At 46.8% G+C, this 15,526-nt stretch overlaps 8 non-coding genes and 3 pseudogenes across 8 annotated transcripts; 8 read left to right on the top strand and 3 right to left on the bottom strand.

Annotated features, from left to right (window-relative positions):
* The first annotated feature begins 138 nt into the window (after positions 1-138).
* LOC137986867 (U2 spliceosomal RNA) lies at positions 139-334 on the top strand. Its single transcript, XR_011120080.1, has one exon. It is a non-coding gene; the product is annotated as a U2 spliceosomal RNA (small nuclear RNA).
* A 200-nt stretch (positions 335-534) lies between these two features.
* On the top strand, positions 535-705 carry LOC137986911 (U1 spliceosomal RNA). Its single transcript, XR_011120120.1, has one exon. It is a non-coding gene; the product is annotated as a U1 spliceosomal RNA (small nuclear RNA).
* A 1,013-nt stretch (positions 706-1,718) lies between these two features.
* On the bottom strand, positions 1,719-1,835 carry LOC137986892 (5S ribosomal RNA; annotated as a pseudogene).
* A 273-nt stretch (positions 1,836-2,108) lies between these two features.
* Positions 2,109-2,310, top strand: LOC137986930 (U2 spliceosomal RNA; annotated as a pseudogene).
* A 212-nt stretch (positions 2,311-2,522) lies between these two features.
* On the top strand, positions 2,523-2,695 carry LOC137986910 (U1 spliceosomal RNA). Its single transcript, XR_011120119.1, has one exon. It is a non-coding gene; the product is annotated as a U1 spliceosomal RNA (small nuclear RNA).
* Positions 2,696-4,115: 1,420 nt separating this feature from the next.
* On the top strand, positions 4,116-4,308 carry LOC137986929 (U2 spliceosomal RNA). The gene has a single exon (XR_011120136.1). It is a non-coding gene; the product is annotated as a U2 spliceosomal RNA (small nuclear RNA).
* A 194-nt stretch (positions 4,309-4,502) lies between these two features.
* On the top strand, positions 4,503-4,666 carry LOC137986908 (U1 spliceosomal RNA). Its single transcript, XR_011120117.1, has one exon. It is a non-coding gene; the product is annotated as a U1 spliceosomal RNA (small nuclear RNA).
* A 972-nt stretch (positions 4,667-5,638) lies between these two features.
* LOC137986890 (5S ribosomal RNA) lies at positions 5,639-5,757 on the bottom strand. Its single transcript, XR_011120101.1, has one exon. It is a non-coding gene; the product is annotated as a 5S ribosomal RNA (ribosomal RNA).
* A 5,657-nt stretch (positions 5,758-11,414) lies between these two features.
* Positions 11,415-11,596, top strand: LOC137986931 (U2 spliceosomal RNA; annotated as a pseudogene).
* Positions 11,597-11,790: 194 nt separating this feature from the next.
* Positions 11,791-11,954, top strand: LOC137986907 (U1 spliceosomal RNA). The gene has a single exon (XR_011120116.1). It is a non-coding gene; the product is annotated as a U1 spliceosomal RNA (small nuclear RNA).
* A 976-nt stretch (positions 11,955-12,930) lies between these two features.
* On the bottom strand, positions 12,931-13,049 carry LOC137986889 (5S ribosomal RNA). Its single transcript, XR_011120100.1, has one exon. It is a non-coding gene; the product is annotated as a 5S ribosomal RNA (ribosomal RNA).
* Positions 13,050-15,526: the final 2,477 nt, after the last annotated feature.

Genomic DNA, 15,526 nt, shown 5'->3' with positions numbered 1-15,526 from the left:
GTAAAGGGCGATCGTTGTGTGCGCCTCGCTTTCAGGTTGGCTTTGGGCATTCTTCCTTGGCACGGATTGTAATCGGACCACCATATCTCGTGGCCATGAGACTGGGAGCACCTTGTCCGCTGTGAGCATTTACGGGCATCGGCTTCTCGGCCTTTTGGCAAGAGCAGTGTAGTATTGGTCTTATCAGCTTTAATATCTGATACTCTTGCTCACGAGAGCCAGCCATATTGTAAACTGATTTTTGGAACTGGGCCGTGGAAAAAGAGGCTTGCCTCGTCCCGTCCACGGGTTGCCTCGGTTATAGCACTACCTTCCGAAGCGTGGCCCACTTCCCCTCTGGGGAAGAAATAATCAAGGTGAAAGCAGAACAAGTGATATAAGCAACCAACCTCACATTCTCTTCGCTTTTCTAGGTAGCATAGCAGCGAGTGGACGCACGACACGACAGGACGAGGATCACGTGACCCCCATTACCACATGGTATGCGCAGACAAGTTGCGTTTTGCGGTTCCGGATAGGTTGGAAAGAGCATGGTTACTTTACCTGACGCGGGACCGGGCACTGTGATCAGGGAGGCAGTCCTCTCAAGGTGAGGGCTCTTTCATTGCACTTCGATTGGGTTTGACCCTTGCGATTACCCCAAATGTGGTAAACTCGAGCGTATAAATTTCTGTAGTGGGACCTGCTGTTTCGCGTTAGTCCCCAGCACAACCCCGGTGGCAAAGTTTTGGCTAAATGGGAAGTTTTGTTGGTTAACGTTTCAGGCAGGGCGGGAAGGAGATGCGGTGCGGTGTAAGGACTAAGGAAGGTGAGTTGTATTGTGAATTCCACTGCTGAAATTGTATGGTGAATGTTCCGTACTTGGTGCACTGCAAAAAACTGTGATTTTATTTCTTTCATTCTTGGCCGTAGAGAGAGCGAGAGGACGTGTTTTTTTCAGCCCGCATCGATTTCCATCGATAGACCGAGTTAGATAGACAAGAAAATGCCGAGCGGGTCGAGCTCTTAATCCTCGTGCATCGTTTTTCGAAAACGTAAGCTTGGATGTGTGTTTGTACTGCTCCATCGCGATAGATTATCTTGCGCGTTGTGTTATGTGTTGCGTTCTGGAGAGCCCGTTTTTGGCGATATTGAGTAACTGAGGACCCGCCAGATCATTTGGCGTTACATTTCTGTGGCCAACACTTTGTGTTTTCTCTATGTTACGTCAGTTATTGGATTGTTATCATAAACAGTAAATCTTTCCATGGTCAGGATAGTGGTCTTATCGGCGTCCTTGAATATACGTACTGTCCCGTGTTGAGCAGGGAACAGTAAGACTTTTGAAGTGCGCTACGTCACGTAAGTCACGTTTTCGCAGGATCAATGTTGTAGTGTTGTAGCCTTCGTTGTGTTACATATCATCCGGTGCTAGGTTAACTTCCATCTAATGCATAACAGTGCATGCATTTTTTTACTTGTCGTTTATCCTGTTCTTTGCTCACACGAAAAGATACGTTTCATTCATAAACGTTGGATTTGATAAGATCTCGCGCGCACGCGCTCCCTTGGAATACAAGTTTCCACTTTCTCGTGTGAACTATTTTTTTTTTGTTGTATGTCTCATCTTTGACATATCGTTGGCATGTTGTGTTCAAAAAACCTGGTTTGGAATGTTCTTTCATTAAAGGAAACTGAGATTTTTTTGAGATATCCAAGTGTACAGAAGGAAAAAGGGAAGCCTACAACACGGGGTATTCCAGGCGGTCTCCCATCCAAGTACTAACCCCGCCCGACAGTGCTTAACTTCGGTGATCGGACGAGAACCGGTGTTTTCCCTGTGGTATGGTCTAGACAAGTAATTCGCCGTGAAAATTAACTTTGTTATAAGGGAAAATGAAACGAGGTCAGAGCAAGCACCAATGTGCATTTGTCCTCTTGCCGTCAACGCAAGTGCCATGCAATGCTGGTCCCCCTGCTGCCCACTGTAACAAGGGCGATCGTTTGTGTGCGCCTCGCTTTCAGGTTGGCTTTGGGCATTCCTTCCTTTGCACGGATTGTAATCGGACCACCATATCTCGTGGCCATGAGACTGGGAGCACCTTGTGCCGCTGTGAGCATTTACGGGCATCGCTTTCTCGGCCTTTTGGCTAAGATCAAGTGTGTATATCTGTTCTTATCAGCTTAATATCTGATACGCTTGCTCATCGGACCGAGCAGCTCATATTAAACTGATTTTTGTTAAACTGGGGCCGTGGAAAAGAGGCTTGCCTATTCCCGGCCACGGTTTGCCTCGGGTATAGCACTACCTCCGAGCGTGGCCCACTTCCCATCGGGAAAGAATTGAAGAAAATAATCAGTGAAAGCAGAACAAATGACCAAGCACCAACCTCACATTCTCTTCTCTTTTCTAGGTAGCATAGCATCCAGCGAGTGGACAGCACGACACGACAGGACGAGGAGCACGTGACCCCCATTACCACATGGTATGCGCAGACAAGTTGCATTTTGCGGTTCCGGAGAGGTTATTGAAAGGGCGTGTCCTACTTACCTGACGCGGGAGGCACTGTGTGATCACTAGGGAGGCAGTCCTCTCAAGGTGAGGGCTCTTTCATTGCACTTCGATTGGTTGACCCTTGCGATTACCTCCAAATGTGGGTAACTCGAGCGTATAATTTTCTGGTAGTGGGGACCTGCGTTTCGCCGCTAGTCCCCGCCACCAAACCCCGGTGGCAAAGTTGGCTAATGGGAAGGTTTGTTGGTAACGTTTCAGGCAGGCAGGGAAGGAGATGCGGTGGCGGTGTAAGACTAAGGAAGGTGAGTTGTATTTGTGAATTCCACTGCTGAAATTGGAGGTGAATGTTCCGTACTTGGTTGCACTGCAAAAACTGTGATTTTATTTCTTTCATTCTTGGCCGTAGAGAGAAGCGAGAGGACGTGTTTATTTCAGCGCATTCGATTTCCATCGATAGACGAGTGAGACAATAAAAATGCCAGCGGGTCGAGCTCTTATCCTCGTGCATCGTTTCGAAAACGTAAGTGGATGTGTGTTTGTACTGCTCCATCGCGATAGATTTCTTTTGCGTTGTGTTATGTTGCGTCTGGAGAGACCCGTTTTTGCATTGAGTAATGAGGAACCCCCCAGATCAGTTGGCGTTACATTTCTGTGGCCAACACTTTTGTGTGTTTCTCTATGTTATCAGTTAATTGGATTGTTATCATAAAAAGTAAATCTTTCATGGTCAGGATAGTGTCATTATCGGCCCTTTGCATACGTACTGTCCGTGTTGAGCATGGGAACAGTAAGACTTTTTGAAGTGCGCTTACGTCACGTAAGTCACGTTTTCGCAGGATCATGTTGTAGTGTTGTAGCCTTCGTTGTATACATATCAATCCGGGCTAGGTTGAAACTTCCATCTAATGCATAACAGTGCATGCATTTTTTTACTGTGTCGGTATCCTGTTCTTTGCTCACACGAAAAGATACGTTTTCATGTCATAAACGTTGGATTGATAAGATCTCGCGCGCACGCGCTCCCCTTGGGAATACAAGTTCCACTTTCTCGTGTGAACTATTTTTTGTTTTGTTGTGGATGTCTCATCTTTGACATATCGTTTTGGAATGTTGTTGTCGTTCAAAACACCTGGTTGGAATGTGTCTTTCATTAAAGGAAACTGAGATTTTAGGTTTGAGATACTCAAGTGTACAGAAGGAAAAAGGGAAGCCTACAACACCGGGGTTATGGTCCCAGGCGTCTCCCATCCAAGTACTAACCCGCCCGACAGGCTTAACTTCGGGGGTGAATCGGTACGAGAAACCGGTGGGTTTTTTTCCCTGTGGTATGAGTGCGTAGACAAGTAATTCGCCGTGAAAATGGGTAACTTTGTTATAAGGGAAAATAAAAACGAGGTCAGAGCAGCACAATGTGCATTTGTCCTCTTGCCGTCAACGCAAGTGCCATGCAATGCTGGTGCCTGCTGCCCACTGTACAAGGGCGATCGTTGTTTGTTGTCGCCTCGCTTTCAGGTTGGCTTTGGGCATTCCTTCCTTGGCACAGGAGGGATTGTAATCGGACCACCATATCTCGTGGCCATGAGCCTGGGAGCACCTTGTCCCGCTGTGAGCATTTACGGGCCTCGCTTCTCGGCCTTTTTGGCTAAGATCCAGTGTAGTATGTGTTCTTATCAGCTTAATATCTGATAGCTGCTCATCGAGCAGCTCATATATATTAACTGATTTTTGGAACTGGGCCGTGGAAAAGAGGCTTGCCTCGTCCCGGCCACGGGTTGCCTCGGTATAGCACTACCTCCGAGCGTGGCCCACTTCCCTCTGGGGAAGAAATAATCAAGTGAAAGCAGAACAAATGACCAAGCAACCAACCTTCACATTCTCTTCTCTTTTCTAGGTAGCATAGCAGCGAGTGGACAGCACGACACGACAGGACGAGGAGCACGTGACCCCCATTACCACATGGTATGCGCAGACAAGTTGCGTTTTGCGGTTCCGGAGAGGTTGAAAAGGCATACTTACCTGACGCGGGAGGCACTGTGATCAGGGAGGCAGTCCTCTCAAGGTGAGGCTCTTTCATTGCACTTCGATTGGGTTGACCCTTGCGATTACCCCAAAATAGGCTAACTCGAGCGTATAATTACTGGTAGTGTGGACCAACGTTCGCGCTAAACCACGCACCAAACCCCCGTGGCAAAGTTGGATAATTGGAAGGTTTGTTGGTAACGTTTCAGGGCAGGGAAGGAGATGCGGTGGCGGTGTAAGGACTAAGGAAGGTGAGTTGTATTTGTGAATTCCACTGCTGAAATTGTAGGTGAATGTTCCGTACTTGGTGCACTGCAAAACTGTGATTTTATTTCTTTCATTCTTGGCCGTAGAGAGAGCGAGAGGACGTGTTTATTTCAGCCGCATCGATTTCCATCGATAGACGAGTGAGACAAGAAAATGCCAGCGGGTCGAGCTCTTATCCTCGTGCATCGTTTCGAAAACGTAAGTGGATGTGTGTTTGTACTGCTCCATCGCGATAGATTTCTTTTGCGTTGTGTTATGTTGCGTTCTGGAGAGCCCGTTTTGCATTGAGTAACTGAGGACCCGCCAGATCAGTTGGCGTTACATTTCTGTGGCCAACACTTTGTGGTTTCTCTATGTTATCAGTTAATTGGATTGTTATCATAAAAAGTAAATCTTTCATGGTCAGGATAGTGTCTTATCGGCCCTTTGAATACGTACTGTCCGTGTTGAGCAGGGAACAGTAAGACTTTGAAGTGCGCTACGTCACGTAAGTCACGTTTTCGCAGGATCAATGTTGTAGTGTTGTAGCCTTCGTTGTATGCATATCATCCGGGCTAGGTTAACTTCCATCTAATGCATAACAGTGCATGCATTTTTTACTTGTCGTATCCTGTTCTTTGCTCACACGAAAAGATACGTTTCATGTCATAAACGTTGGATTGATAAGATCTCGCGCGCACGCGCTCCCTTGGGAATACAAGTTCCACTTTCTCGTGTGAACTATTTTGTTTTTGTTGTATGTCTCATCTTTGACATATCGTTGGCATGTTGTGTTCAAAAAACCTGGTTTGGAATGTTCTTTCATTAAAGGAAACTGAGATTTTTTGAGATAATCAAGTGTACAGAAGGAAAAAGGGAAGCCTACAACACGGGGTATTCCCAGGCGGTCTCCCATCCAAGTACTAACCCCGCCCGACAGGGCTTAACTTCGGTGATCGGACGAGAACCGGTGTTTTCCCTGTGGTATGGTCGTAGACAAGTAATTCGCCGTGAAAATTAACTTTGTTATAAGGGAAAATAAAAACGAGGTCAGAGCAAGCACAATGTGCATTTGTCCTCTTGCCGTCAACGCAAGTGCCATGCAATGCTGGTCCTGCTGCCCACTGTACAAGGGCGATCGTTGTGTGCGCCTCGCTTTCAGGTTGGCTTTGGGCATTCCTTCCTTGGCACGGATTGTAATCGGACCACCATATCTCGTGGCCATGAGACTGGGAGCACCTTGTCCGCTGTGAGCATTTACGGGCATCGCTTCTCGGCCTTTTGGCTAAGTCTTTTTGGCCGATGTTTTGTGGGTTCTCCCAGGGCGAAGCCCTACCATTTTGGTAGTAGGTTTTTCGTTCCTTGTGGTATCCTTGCTATTGCGATTCCATGGATGCTGATACTGATACACGTGTTAATTGGGGCGACGCCCCTATGGATCATGTTTCTGAGAATGTTGTTGTGAATCCTTCCTCTGATATTGCTGCTGCCTCATCGGATACTGTTATGTCATATGCTGGTGTCACTGCCGGGTCTGGTGACCCTGTTCCGCTCGTCAATAATCCTCCTGTTCGCAGCCGTTTTGTTCCGTCTACCTTTGAGAGAGAGAATTTTTCTGTTTACAACCGCTTGCCAGAGAGACCGTGTTCTGCCTTTTTTCCGAAACCTGATGGCGACTTTGCTTTAAAGGATCTTTTTGCCGACCTAGAGACCTGCCAGATCCCTTCTGCTGCTGTTCGCTGCGTCCAATGGGTTTCCCCGCAGCAAGTGTGTGTCACCTTTGCCAAAGAAGATTATCGTAACACCTTTCTTCGGGCTTCATCGTTGGTGCCTCGTTTCCTCCGCTCTGGTGCCCCTACAGCTTCTGGTAATCCCCGTATCGTCTATGTTGCTGTTTTTGGTGCTCCTTATGAGCTTCCTGATTCTGCGCTTCATATGCGTCTTGCTCCCTATGGTACTGTGAAGTTTACTCGACGTAGTAAACACCAGAACTACCCTGCGTTGGACAATGGAACTCGGGTCTTTGGTATGGTCCTGTCCAAATCTATCCCTTCCTTTCTTCGTTTTGGCCGGGTTCTAGTCCGTGTTCGTCATGACAATCAGACGCCTACTTGTCGAAAGTGCAACCTCCCCGATCATATGGCTAAGGATTGCCCTAATACCTTCTGCTACAATTGCGAGCACGTTGGTCATATGTTTAAGGAATGCCCTGAAGAGGATTTCTGCTGTGTGTGTCGTGACCAAGGCCATAAGGCTATCGATTGTCAGCATTCGTGGCATCGCCGTCCTCGATCTTACCGAGATGCTGACAAGCCGGATGACCCTCCTCCCCAGCCGTCTCCTGACCTTCAACCTGCTGTTCAGCCCTCTAATCGACCTTCGCAGCCTACTAGCCAACTATCTTCATCCTGCTCTTCCCAATCCTCGTCGCAGTCTTCCTCTTTGCAGCCTTCTTCTGAGCACTCGGCCCCTTCGCAGATACAATCTTCCCCTCCTCTTTCTTCTGACCTTTCTCAGTCCCAGAGTATTTTGGCTTCCTATGCGCCCTCTAATCCAGCCTTGGTAGAAGCTGCCTCCGATGCCGAAGTAGCCTATGCTATGGATGTTGCCGATCCTCCGCCTGACTCCCTTCCTGATTACCCTGATGACAACTCCGATCCTGATAATGTTCCTGCCCCTGTCGCTGACCCTGTTCCTGATGCTGTTCCTGATCTTGACGTTGACGTTGCTTCTGACGATACTGATCCTGACCTTGATGCTGATTCGCCTTTACAGACCTCTCGCCCGCTGCTTTCTGACCCTGGTGACCATCCTCTCGTCGTTTCTGATGATTCTGACTCAGATGATTATACTCCTGCGCCTGACCTTTTCCCAACTCGTACGTTGGGACGAGCTGTCAAGAGAGGATCCAGCCGGACACCTGCTAATGTCACTCCAACCATTGTGCCTGTTCGTAAGTCAACGAATCCTTCGCGTGTGCCTACGAAAAAAAGCCGTCCATCATGACCTCTATATTTAATTTAATTTCAATTAATTCACGTGGTTCTAATCGGGCTACTCGGAAAGCTTTGCTTGATTATGTTCGTTTCGGTTTCGGTATTATCTGCATTCAGGAAACTTTAATATCTGATCCTGTTGCCTTTAATTCCCTGGTTGCTGACTGGAGTGGGCCATCTTTTTGGTCCCCTGCTGTTGGTAAACAGGCTGGTGTTATTATTTTGATTTCCGATCGTTTTGATGGTCAAGTTTTATCTTGGCGTAGAGATCATGATGGACGTGTCCTTAGTTTACTCGTTGAGTATAATAATCGTAAGTTTAATATTATTAATATTTATGCGCCCACCCTTTTGACTGACCGAAAAGTGTTTTTCGAGAATCTGCATGCTTTCTGCCTTCCTGCTGATTTTACTATTATTGCCGGTGATTTCAATTGCTATGAATCTGATTTAGATAAATTTGGTGGCAATGTTTCCATTGCAAAATACCTCTCTGACTTTCGTCGTTCACTTTACCTTGAAGATGCTTGGCGCAAATTGCATCCCCGTGTCCGAGCGTGCTCTTGGTTTAATTCTAATTTTTCCATCGGCTCGCGCCTTGACAAATTTTTTGTTTCCCGAAATTTATTCCCCTTAGTTCAGTCCTGTGACATTTCTCCTTGCGCCTTTTCTGATCATGATTTTGTTAATCTTTCTTTAAAATTGGAGTCTAATTATATGCGTGGTCCGGGCTTATGGAAATTTAATTCCTCCCTTTTGAATGATAGCGATTTTTGTCTTTCCTTTGATGCTAAGATTCGCGAGCTCTCCGATTGCGTTGACTATTTTCCGTCAGTCAAATGTTGGTGGGACTTTTTTAAGGACTCTATTCGCTCGGAAATTATTTCCTTCGCTAAGAATAAACGTAGAAGTCTCTCGCATGAGCGCGTCCTTATAACTAATGCAATAATTGGTCTCAAGCGCCGTCTTGTCTGTGGCGACCTTTCGGTCGCCCCTGAAATTTCTCGGCTTGAATCTGAACTGAATGCTCTTACCTTGCGTGTTTTGGAAGGCTCTAAAATCCGTTCTCGCGTCCAGTGGCTTGAGGAGGGCGAGAAGCCTTCACGCTTCTTCTTCAAGTTAGAACGTGAGCGCTTAGACCGTAATAACGTTTCTTCCATTTTGAATGATAATGACATTGAAGTTTTCACTCGGGAGGAGATTGAACGTGCGCACGTGCGCTTTTATTCAAATCTTTTCTCGCAAGAGGTTATTGATCCTGTGTGTAAACAATCCTGTTTTGATTCTATTCCTTCTTCGCTTTCTCCTCCTCTGCGCGACTCATGCGAGGGACTTTTAACTTTAGATGAATTGACTATTTCATTAAGGAGCCTTAGCCTAGGAAGGTCACCTGGTTCTGATGGTTTGTCTGTCGAATTTTACTTGCGTTTTTGGGACATTCTGGGCCCCCTTTTGCTATCAGTCGCAAACCAATGTTTCCATGACTCTGAACTTTCGGATTCTATGAAAGGAAGCGTTACTCGCCTTATTTATAAGAAGCGTGGGGATATTAAGAATTTGAAAAACTGGAGGCCCATTTCTTTGCTCAATGTGGATTATAAGATTATCTCTAAAGCTATCACAACTCGTCTTTCTTCGGTTATGCATCACATAGTTTCCCCTGATCAATCTTGCTCTGTTCCGGGTCGTTCAATCTTCTCTAATGTGAGTTTGTTGCGCGATGTTTTGAGCCACATTGAGCAAACAAATGAGTCTGCTATTTTGATTAGTTTAGATCAAGAAAAAGCCTTCGACCGAGTCGATCGCGTCTTCCTTCTAGAGCTGCTTAATGTTTACGGTTTTGGTTCTGATTTTTGTCGCTGGATTAGTACCTTTTATAATGGTGCTTGCATGCGTATCATCCTTAACGATTGGCTTACTGAGAGTATCCCCCTTGAACGGGGCGTCCGTCAGGGGGATCCTCTCTCTCCTCTACTTTATGTTTTATGTGTAGAAGTTCTTGCTAACCTGATCCGTAGATCTCCTGAGATTGAGGGGTTTTTACTTCCTGGTGCAAGGGGTTTGCAGGCCAAGGTTCGCCTTTATGCTGATGACACTACTGCTGTTTTGAAAGACCTTTTCTCTCTAAATAAGCTTTTTGATTGTGTTAGTGTTTACGAACGTGGTTCTGGAGCTAAGCTAAATAAGTCGAAAACGGAGGCCATGTGGCTCGGTGCTTGGCGTTCTCGGACTGACGAACCCCTTGGACTTACTTGGGTCAAGAAAATGAAAATTCTTGGGGTCTTTTTTGGTACTATCCCTGTTGAGAATGATAATTGGCAACCTAAACTAAACAAACTAGAGAAGTCCCTCAATCTTTGGAGATCTCGTTCTTTGTCCTTCCTAGGCAAGGCTCTCCTTATTAACACCTTAGGGTTAAGTAAGCTGATGTATCTAGCTAGGGTTTTGCTTCCCCCTGCCTGGGTCCTTTCCCGTATCAATAGTTTCATCTGGCCTTTTCTTTGGGGTTGTAAAATTGAGACGGTTGCTCGTAATACTTTATATTTAAGCGCTGCGCAAGGGGGTATAGGTATTATTAACTTTAGTGTTAAGTGCCTTGCCTTGCAGTTAGCGGGGATGGCTTTTACTTTGGACTCGCCTCACGATTCTAGTTTTTATCTTTGTAAATATTTTGTTGGTAGACGTTTGTCTTCTCTTCGCCCCCAGTGGAACTGTTTGCGCGATAATTTTGCCCCTTCTGCCTGCTTTCCGTCTCCTTTTTACGCCCGCTGTCTCGAAACTCTTTTATCCGTTGGTAATTGCGACTTAACTTCTAAGCGTTTATATTTGAAACTACTTTCCTCGAATTCCTCCTCCCCTATCTTGCATAGAGTTTGGACCCAGGTTTGTGGCTCTTCTTTTTCACTCAATGATCATTGGTCTCTCGTTCGAGATTCTCTTACCGAAAATCCTAAAAATGATCTCTTGTGGCTAATCGCTCTCCGCGGTGTTAAGGTTCGCGATTCCCTTGCTAATTGGGGATATATTAACTCGGCTTTCTGTGCTTCTTGCCCTAGACGAGAGACTATAGATCATTGTTTTTTGCATTGCCCTCGGGTTAAGCGGGTTTGGTCCCGTTTTTCCCCAATTTTAGATCGTGTGCTAGGCTTTCGGCTTACCTTAAATGTCCCCTTCGTGTTCTTTTTTATTTGGCCCCCTCTCGTTACAAAGAGGGCTCGCATTGCGCGCCACATTATCAAGACCATTCTCTACGGTGTTTGGCTTTTTCGCAATAAGGCCACCTTTTATAACGGTAAAGAAGATCATCGGGCTATTATCCGTTTTGTTTCTGGCGATCTCCGTAGTCGAATTAAGCTCGATCACTTTCGCCTTTCAGACAGTCGCTTTTCTTCTTTGTGGTCTCTCCCAGGCTTTTGCACCGTAGAGAACGGTCTTCCTAGCGTTACTATTTAGGCGTACATTTAATTCTCGTTTTGCTTTGTCCGCGCGCTGTTTGCGGTGCCTGTAATCCGGGGCTCTCTTTAAGGAACTTGCGCAGTTCATGGACTTTATCGTTAGGGCCCCTGGCCCTTACGGCTAGCTGCTTACTCCGGCTTTGTAACTCTGTAGACTTTTTTGTATTCCTGAATATGTAATTGCTCCATTTTTATTTGTGAATAAACGCTCTTTTGACAAAAAAAAAAAAAATCTGTTCTTATCAGCTTAATATCTGATACGCTGCTCATCGAGCAGCTCATATATTAAACTGATTTTTGGAACTGGGCCGTGGAAAAGAGGCTTGCCTCGTCCCGGCCACGGGTTGCCTCGGTATAGCACTACCTCCGAGCGTGGCCCACTTCCCTCTGGGGAAGAAATAATCAAGTGAAAGCAGAACAAATGACCAAGCAACCAACCTTCACATTCTCTTCTCTTTTCTAGGTAGCATAGCAGCGAGTGGACAGCACGACACGACAGGACGAGGAGCACGTGACCCCCATTACCACATGGTATGCGCAGACAAGTTGCGTTTTGCGGTTCCGGAGAGGTTGAAAAGGCATACTTACCTGACGCGGGAGGCACTGTGATCAGGGAGGCAGTCCTCTCAAGGTGAGGCTCTTTCATTGCACTTCGATTGGGTTGACCCTTGCGATTACCCCAAATGTGGGTAACTCGAGCGTATAATTTCTGGTAGTGGGGACCTGCGTTCGCGCTAGTCCCCGCACCAAACCCCGGTGGCAAAGTTGGCTAATGGGAAGGTTTGTTGGTAACGTTTCAGGCAGGGCAGGGAAGGAGATGCGGTGGCGGTGTAAGGACTAAGGAAGGTGAGTTGTATTTGTGAATTCCACTGCTGAAATTGTAGGTGAATGTTCCGTACTTGGTGCACTGCAAAACTGTGATTTTATTTCTTTCATTCTTGGCCGTAGAGAGAGCGAGAGGACGTGTTTATTTCAGCCGCATCGATTTCCATCGATAGACGAGTGAGACAAGAAAATGCCAGCGGGTCGAGCTCTTATCCTCGTGCATCGTTTCGAAAACGTAAGTGGATGTGTGTTTGTACTGCTCCATCGCGATAGATTTCTTTTGCGTTGTGTTATGTTGCGTTCTGGAGAGCCCGTTTTGCATTGAGTAACTGAGGACCCGCCAGATCAGTTGGCGTTACATTTCTGTGGCCAACACTTTGTGGTTTCTCTATGTTATCAGTTAATTGGATTGTTATCATAAAAAGTAAATCTTTCATGGTCAGGATAGTGTCTTATCGGCCCTTTGAATACGTACTGTCCGTGTTGAGCAGGGAACAGTAAGACTTTGAAGTGCGCTACGTCACGTAAGTCACGTTTTCGCAGGATCAATGTTGTAGTGTTGTAGCCTTCGTTGTATGCATATCATCCGGGCTAGGTTAACTTCCATCTAATGCATAACAGTGCATGCATTTTTTACTTGTCGTATCCTGTTCTTTGCTCACACGAAAAGATACGTTTCATGTCATAAACGTTGGATTGATAAGATCTCGCGCGCACGCGCTCCCTTGGGAATACAAGTTCCACTTTCTCGTGTGAACTATTTTGTTTTTGTTGTATGTCTCATCTTTGACATATCGTTGGCATGTTGTGTTCAAAAAACCTGGTTTGGAATGTTCTTTCATTAAAGGAAACTGAGATTTTTTGAGATAATCAAGTGTACAGAAGGAAAAAGGGAAGCCTACAACACGGGGTATTCCCAGGCGGTCTCCCATCCAAGTACTAACCCCGCCCGACAGGGCTTAACTTCGGTGATCGGACGAGAACCGGTGTTTTCCCTGTGGTATGGTCGTAGACAAGTAATTCGCCGTGAAAATTAACTTTGTTATAAGGGAAAATAAAAACGAGGTCAGAGCAAGCACAATGTGCATTTGTCCTCTTGCCGTCAACGCAAGTGCCATGCAATGCTGGTCCTGCTGCCCACTGTACAAGGGCGATCGTTGTGTGCGCCTCGCTTTCAGGTTGGCTTTGGGCATTCCTTCCTTGGCACGGATTGTAATCGGACCACCATATCTCGTGGCCATGAGACTGGGAGCACCTTGTCCGCTGTGAGCATTTACGGGCATCGCTGTTAAAAAATTAGAAAATGTTAAAAAACCACCAAGTGGTGGCACTTCATGTAAAGTGGCTGAGAATACAGGTGTGCGTCGTAAGGGTACTGTTGCTAGTGGTGGTACCGACGGTCTTGTTTCTTCGGGTGTTCCTCCATCCTCCCAATCTGTTGAACCTTTGGAGGTGGAAATGGTTGAGGTATCCACTCCTCGTAAACGTGGTTGTGATTCCGTTGAGACCTCCTCTGATAGCTCTTCTGTTACTCCTTCCCGAAAGGCTCTTACGAAGGTGGCTAAGAAGAGTGGAGCTGCGCCCTCTTCTACTAAATCGAAGACTCGTGCTTCAGCTGATACTGTCAAGTCTGCGAAGCACGAAGGTTTGCCTGATGTGTCGGTTTCCCTCCCCCAACGCAAAGCACGTACATAGTTATTCTTTTACTGTACTCCATTATGGCTCTGTCAGTTGTCTCAGTTAATGTCAACGGTCTGCGAGACCAGTCTAAGCGAGCTGGGTTTGTACAGTGGCTTCATTCCTTGCCTGTTGTTCCTGATGTAGTGTGCCTCCAAGAGGCCCACTGCATCTCCCTCAGTGAGTGTCAGTCCTGGTTCCAGTCATCTGGTCTTTCCGTTGTGGCGTCTCCCGGCTCTAATAAGTCTTGTGGTTGTATTGTTTTGTTTCGTCCAGTGTTGTCCCTTGTTAAATCTTCCTCTGATAGTTGTGGTCGGTTTTTTGTTATGTGAGTTTTCTTTGCGTGGCGCTGTGTTCAGGGTTGCTTGCATTTATGCTCCCAATCGCAACCCTGATCGTGATGCCTTCCTGGACGAGGTCTCTTCCCGATTAGACCCTTCAGTTCCCACCCTCCTCGCCGGCGATTTTAATACCGTCTTTGATCGCGCTGCTGACCGTGTGTGGGGCTCCGTGGTCGGTGATACCTCGCGTGAGAGTGTTGTTGCCCTTTGGTCGTCTTTTTGACGATGTCTGTTGTATTGATATTTGGAGATACCTCCATCCGTCTTCCTCCGCCTTTACCTGGACTAAGGCGGATGGCTCTATCTCCTCCCGTATAGATCTAATTGGGTGTCCTTATGTCTGGGTTGCGTCTGTCTCTGTTTGTGAAATTCTTCCGTGTCCGTTTTCAGACCATTGTGCTGTGTCCTGCTCTCTCACTGTTCCTGACGTTATTCCTCCTGGTCCGGGGCTTTGGAAGCTTAATACCTCAGTCCTGGAGGAGGAGGAGTACTGTCGCCTTATTTCTGACTTTTGGGCCGATTGGAAGGACTGTAAGCTCTGTTTTTCCTCTCTTTCCAAGTGGTGGGATTCCGGTAAAGCAAAGATCAAGGGCATTACGGTATCTTACTGTGTGCGCCGGTCGCAGAAAGATTCTTGGTCACGTGATTTGTTGGCTAGGTTGGCGGCACACCTCAAGGCACGGCTTGATGCTGGTTGCCTGTCTGTTTTAGGTGTTTATCGATCCACCCTTGAACAGCTTTCCGCCTATGACATCAGGGCTGCTCAAGGTGCCCAAGTACGGTCACGTGTCCGATGGGTTGAGGAGGGCGAGGTCTCATCGGCGTACTTTTTTCGTTTAGAGAAGAAACGGTCTGCTGACCGGTGGGTTTCTGCGCTTCGGAACCCTGATGGGTCCATTGTTTCAACACCTTCTGATCTGTGTTCTTCGTTTGCCACTTTCTACTCCTCTCTTTTTACTGCCTGTCCTACGGATTCCGCTGCTCAAGATTTTCTCCTCAGTAATGTGTCCTTGGTCCTTTCATCTGCCCAAGCTGATCTTTGTGAGGGCTTTCTGACTCTTGGGGAGTGTCATCGTGCCCTTGTTGGCATGGCTCGTCGTAAAGCCCCGGGGTCGATGGCCTCCCCATGGAGTTTTACTTGAAATTCTGGGACGTTCTTGGGTCTGATTTAGTGGAGGTCTTGAATTCGTGTTATCTGTCTGGTTCTATGTCTTTGTCTCAACGGCGGGGTCTCATATCCTTAATCTTTAAGAAGGGAGATCGGTTGGACGCTCGTAACTGGCGCCCCATCTCCCTTCTTAACGTCGACTATAAGCTTGCTTCTCGTGTTATTGCTGGGCGCCTTCTCAAAGTTATCCATCTGGTTGTTAGTGAGGATCAGACCTGCGGTGTTCCTGGCAGGTTTTATTGGCGAGAATGTTGCTCTTTTGCGTGATGTGGTTGCCTTTGCCACGGAATCTGACATCCCGGTTG

This window comes from Montipora foliosa, unplaced genomic scaffold, assembly GCF_036669935.1.
Source record: "Montipora foliosa isolate CH-2021 unplaced genomic scaffold, ASM3666993v2 scaffold_292, whole genome shotgun sequence".
In the NCBI taxonomy this organism is placed as follows: domain Eukaryota; kingdom Metazoa; phylum Cnidaria; class Anthozoa; order Scleractinia; family Acroporidae; genus Montipora; species Montipora foliosa.
This window is presented reverse-complemented; position numbering and strand designations above follow the sequence as displayed.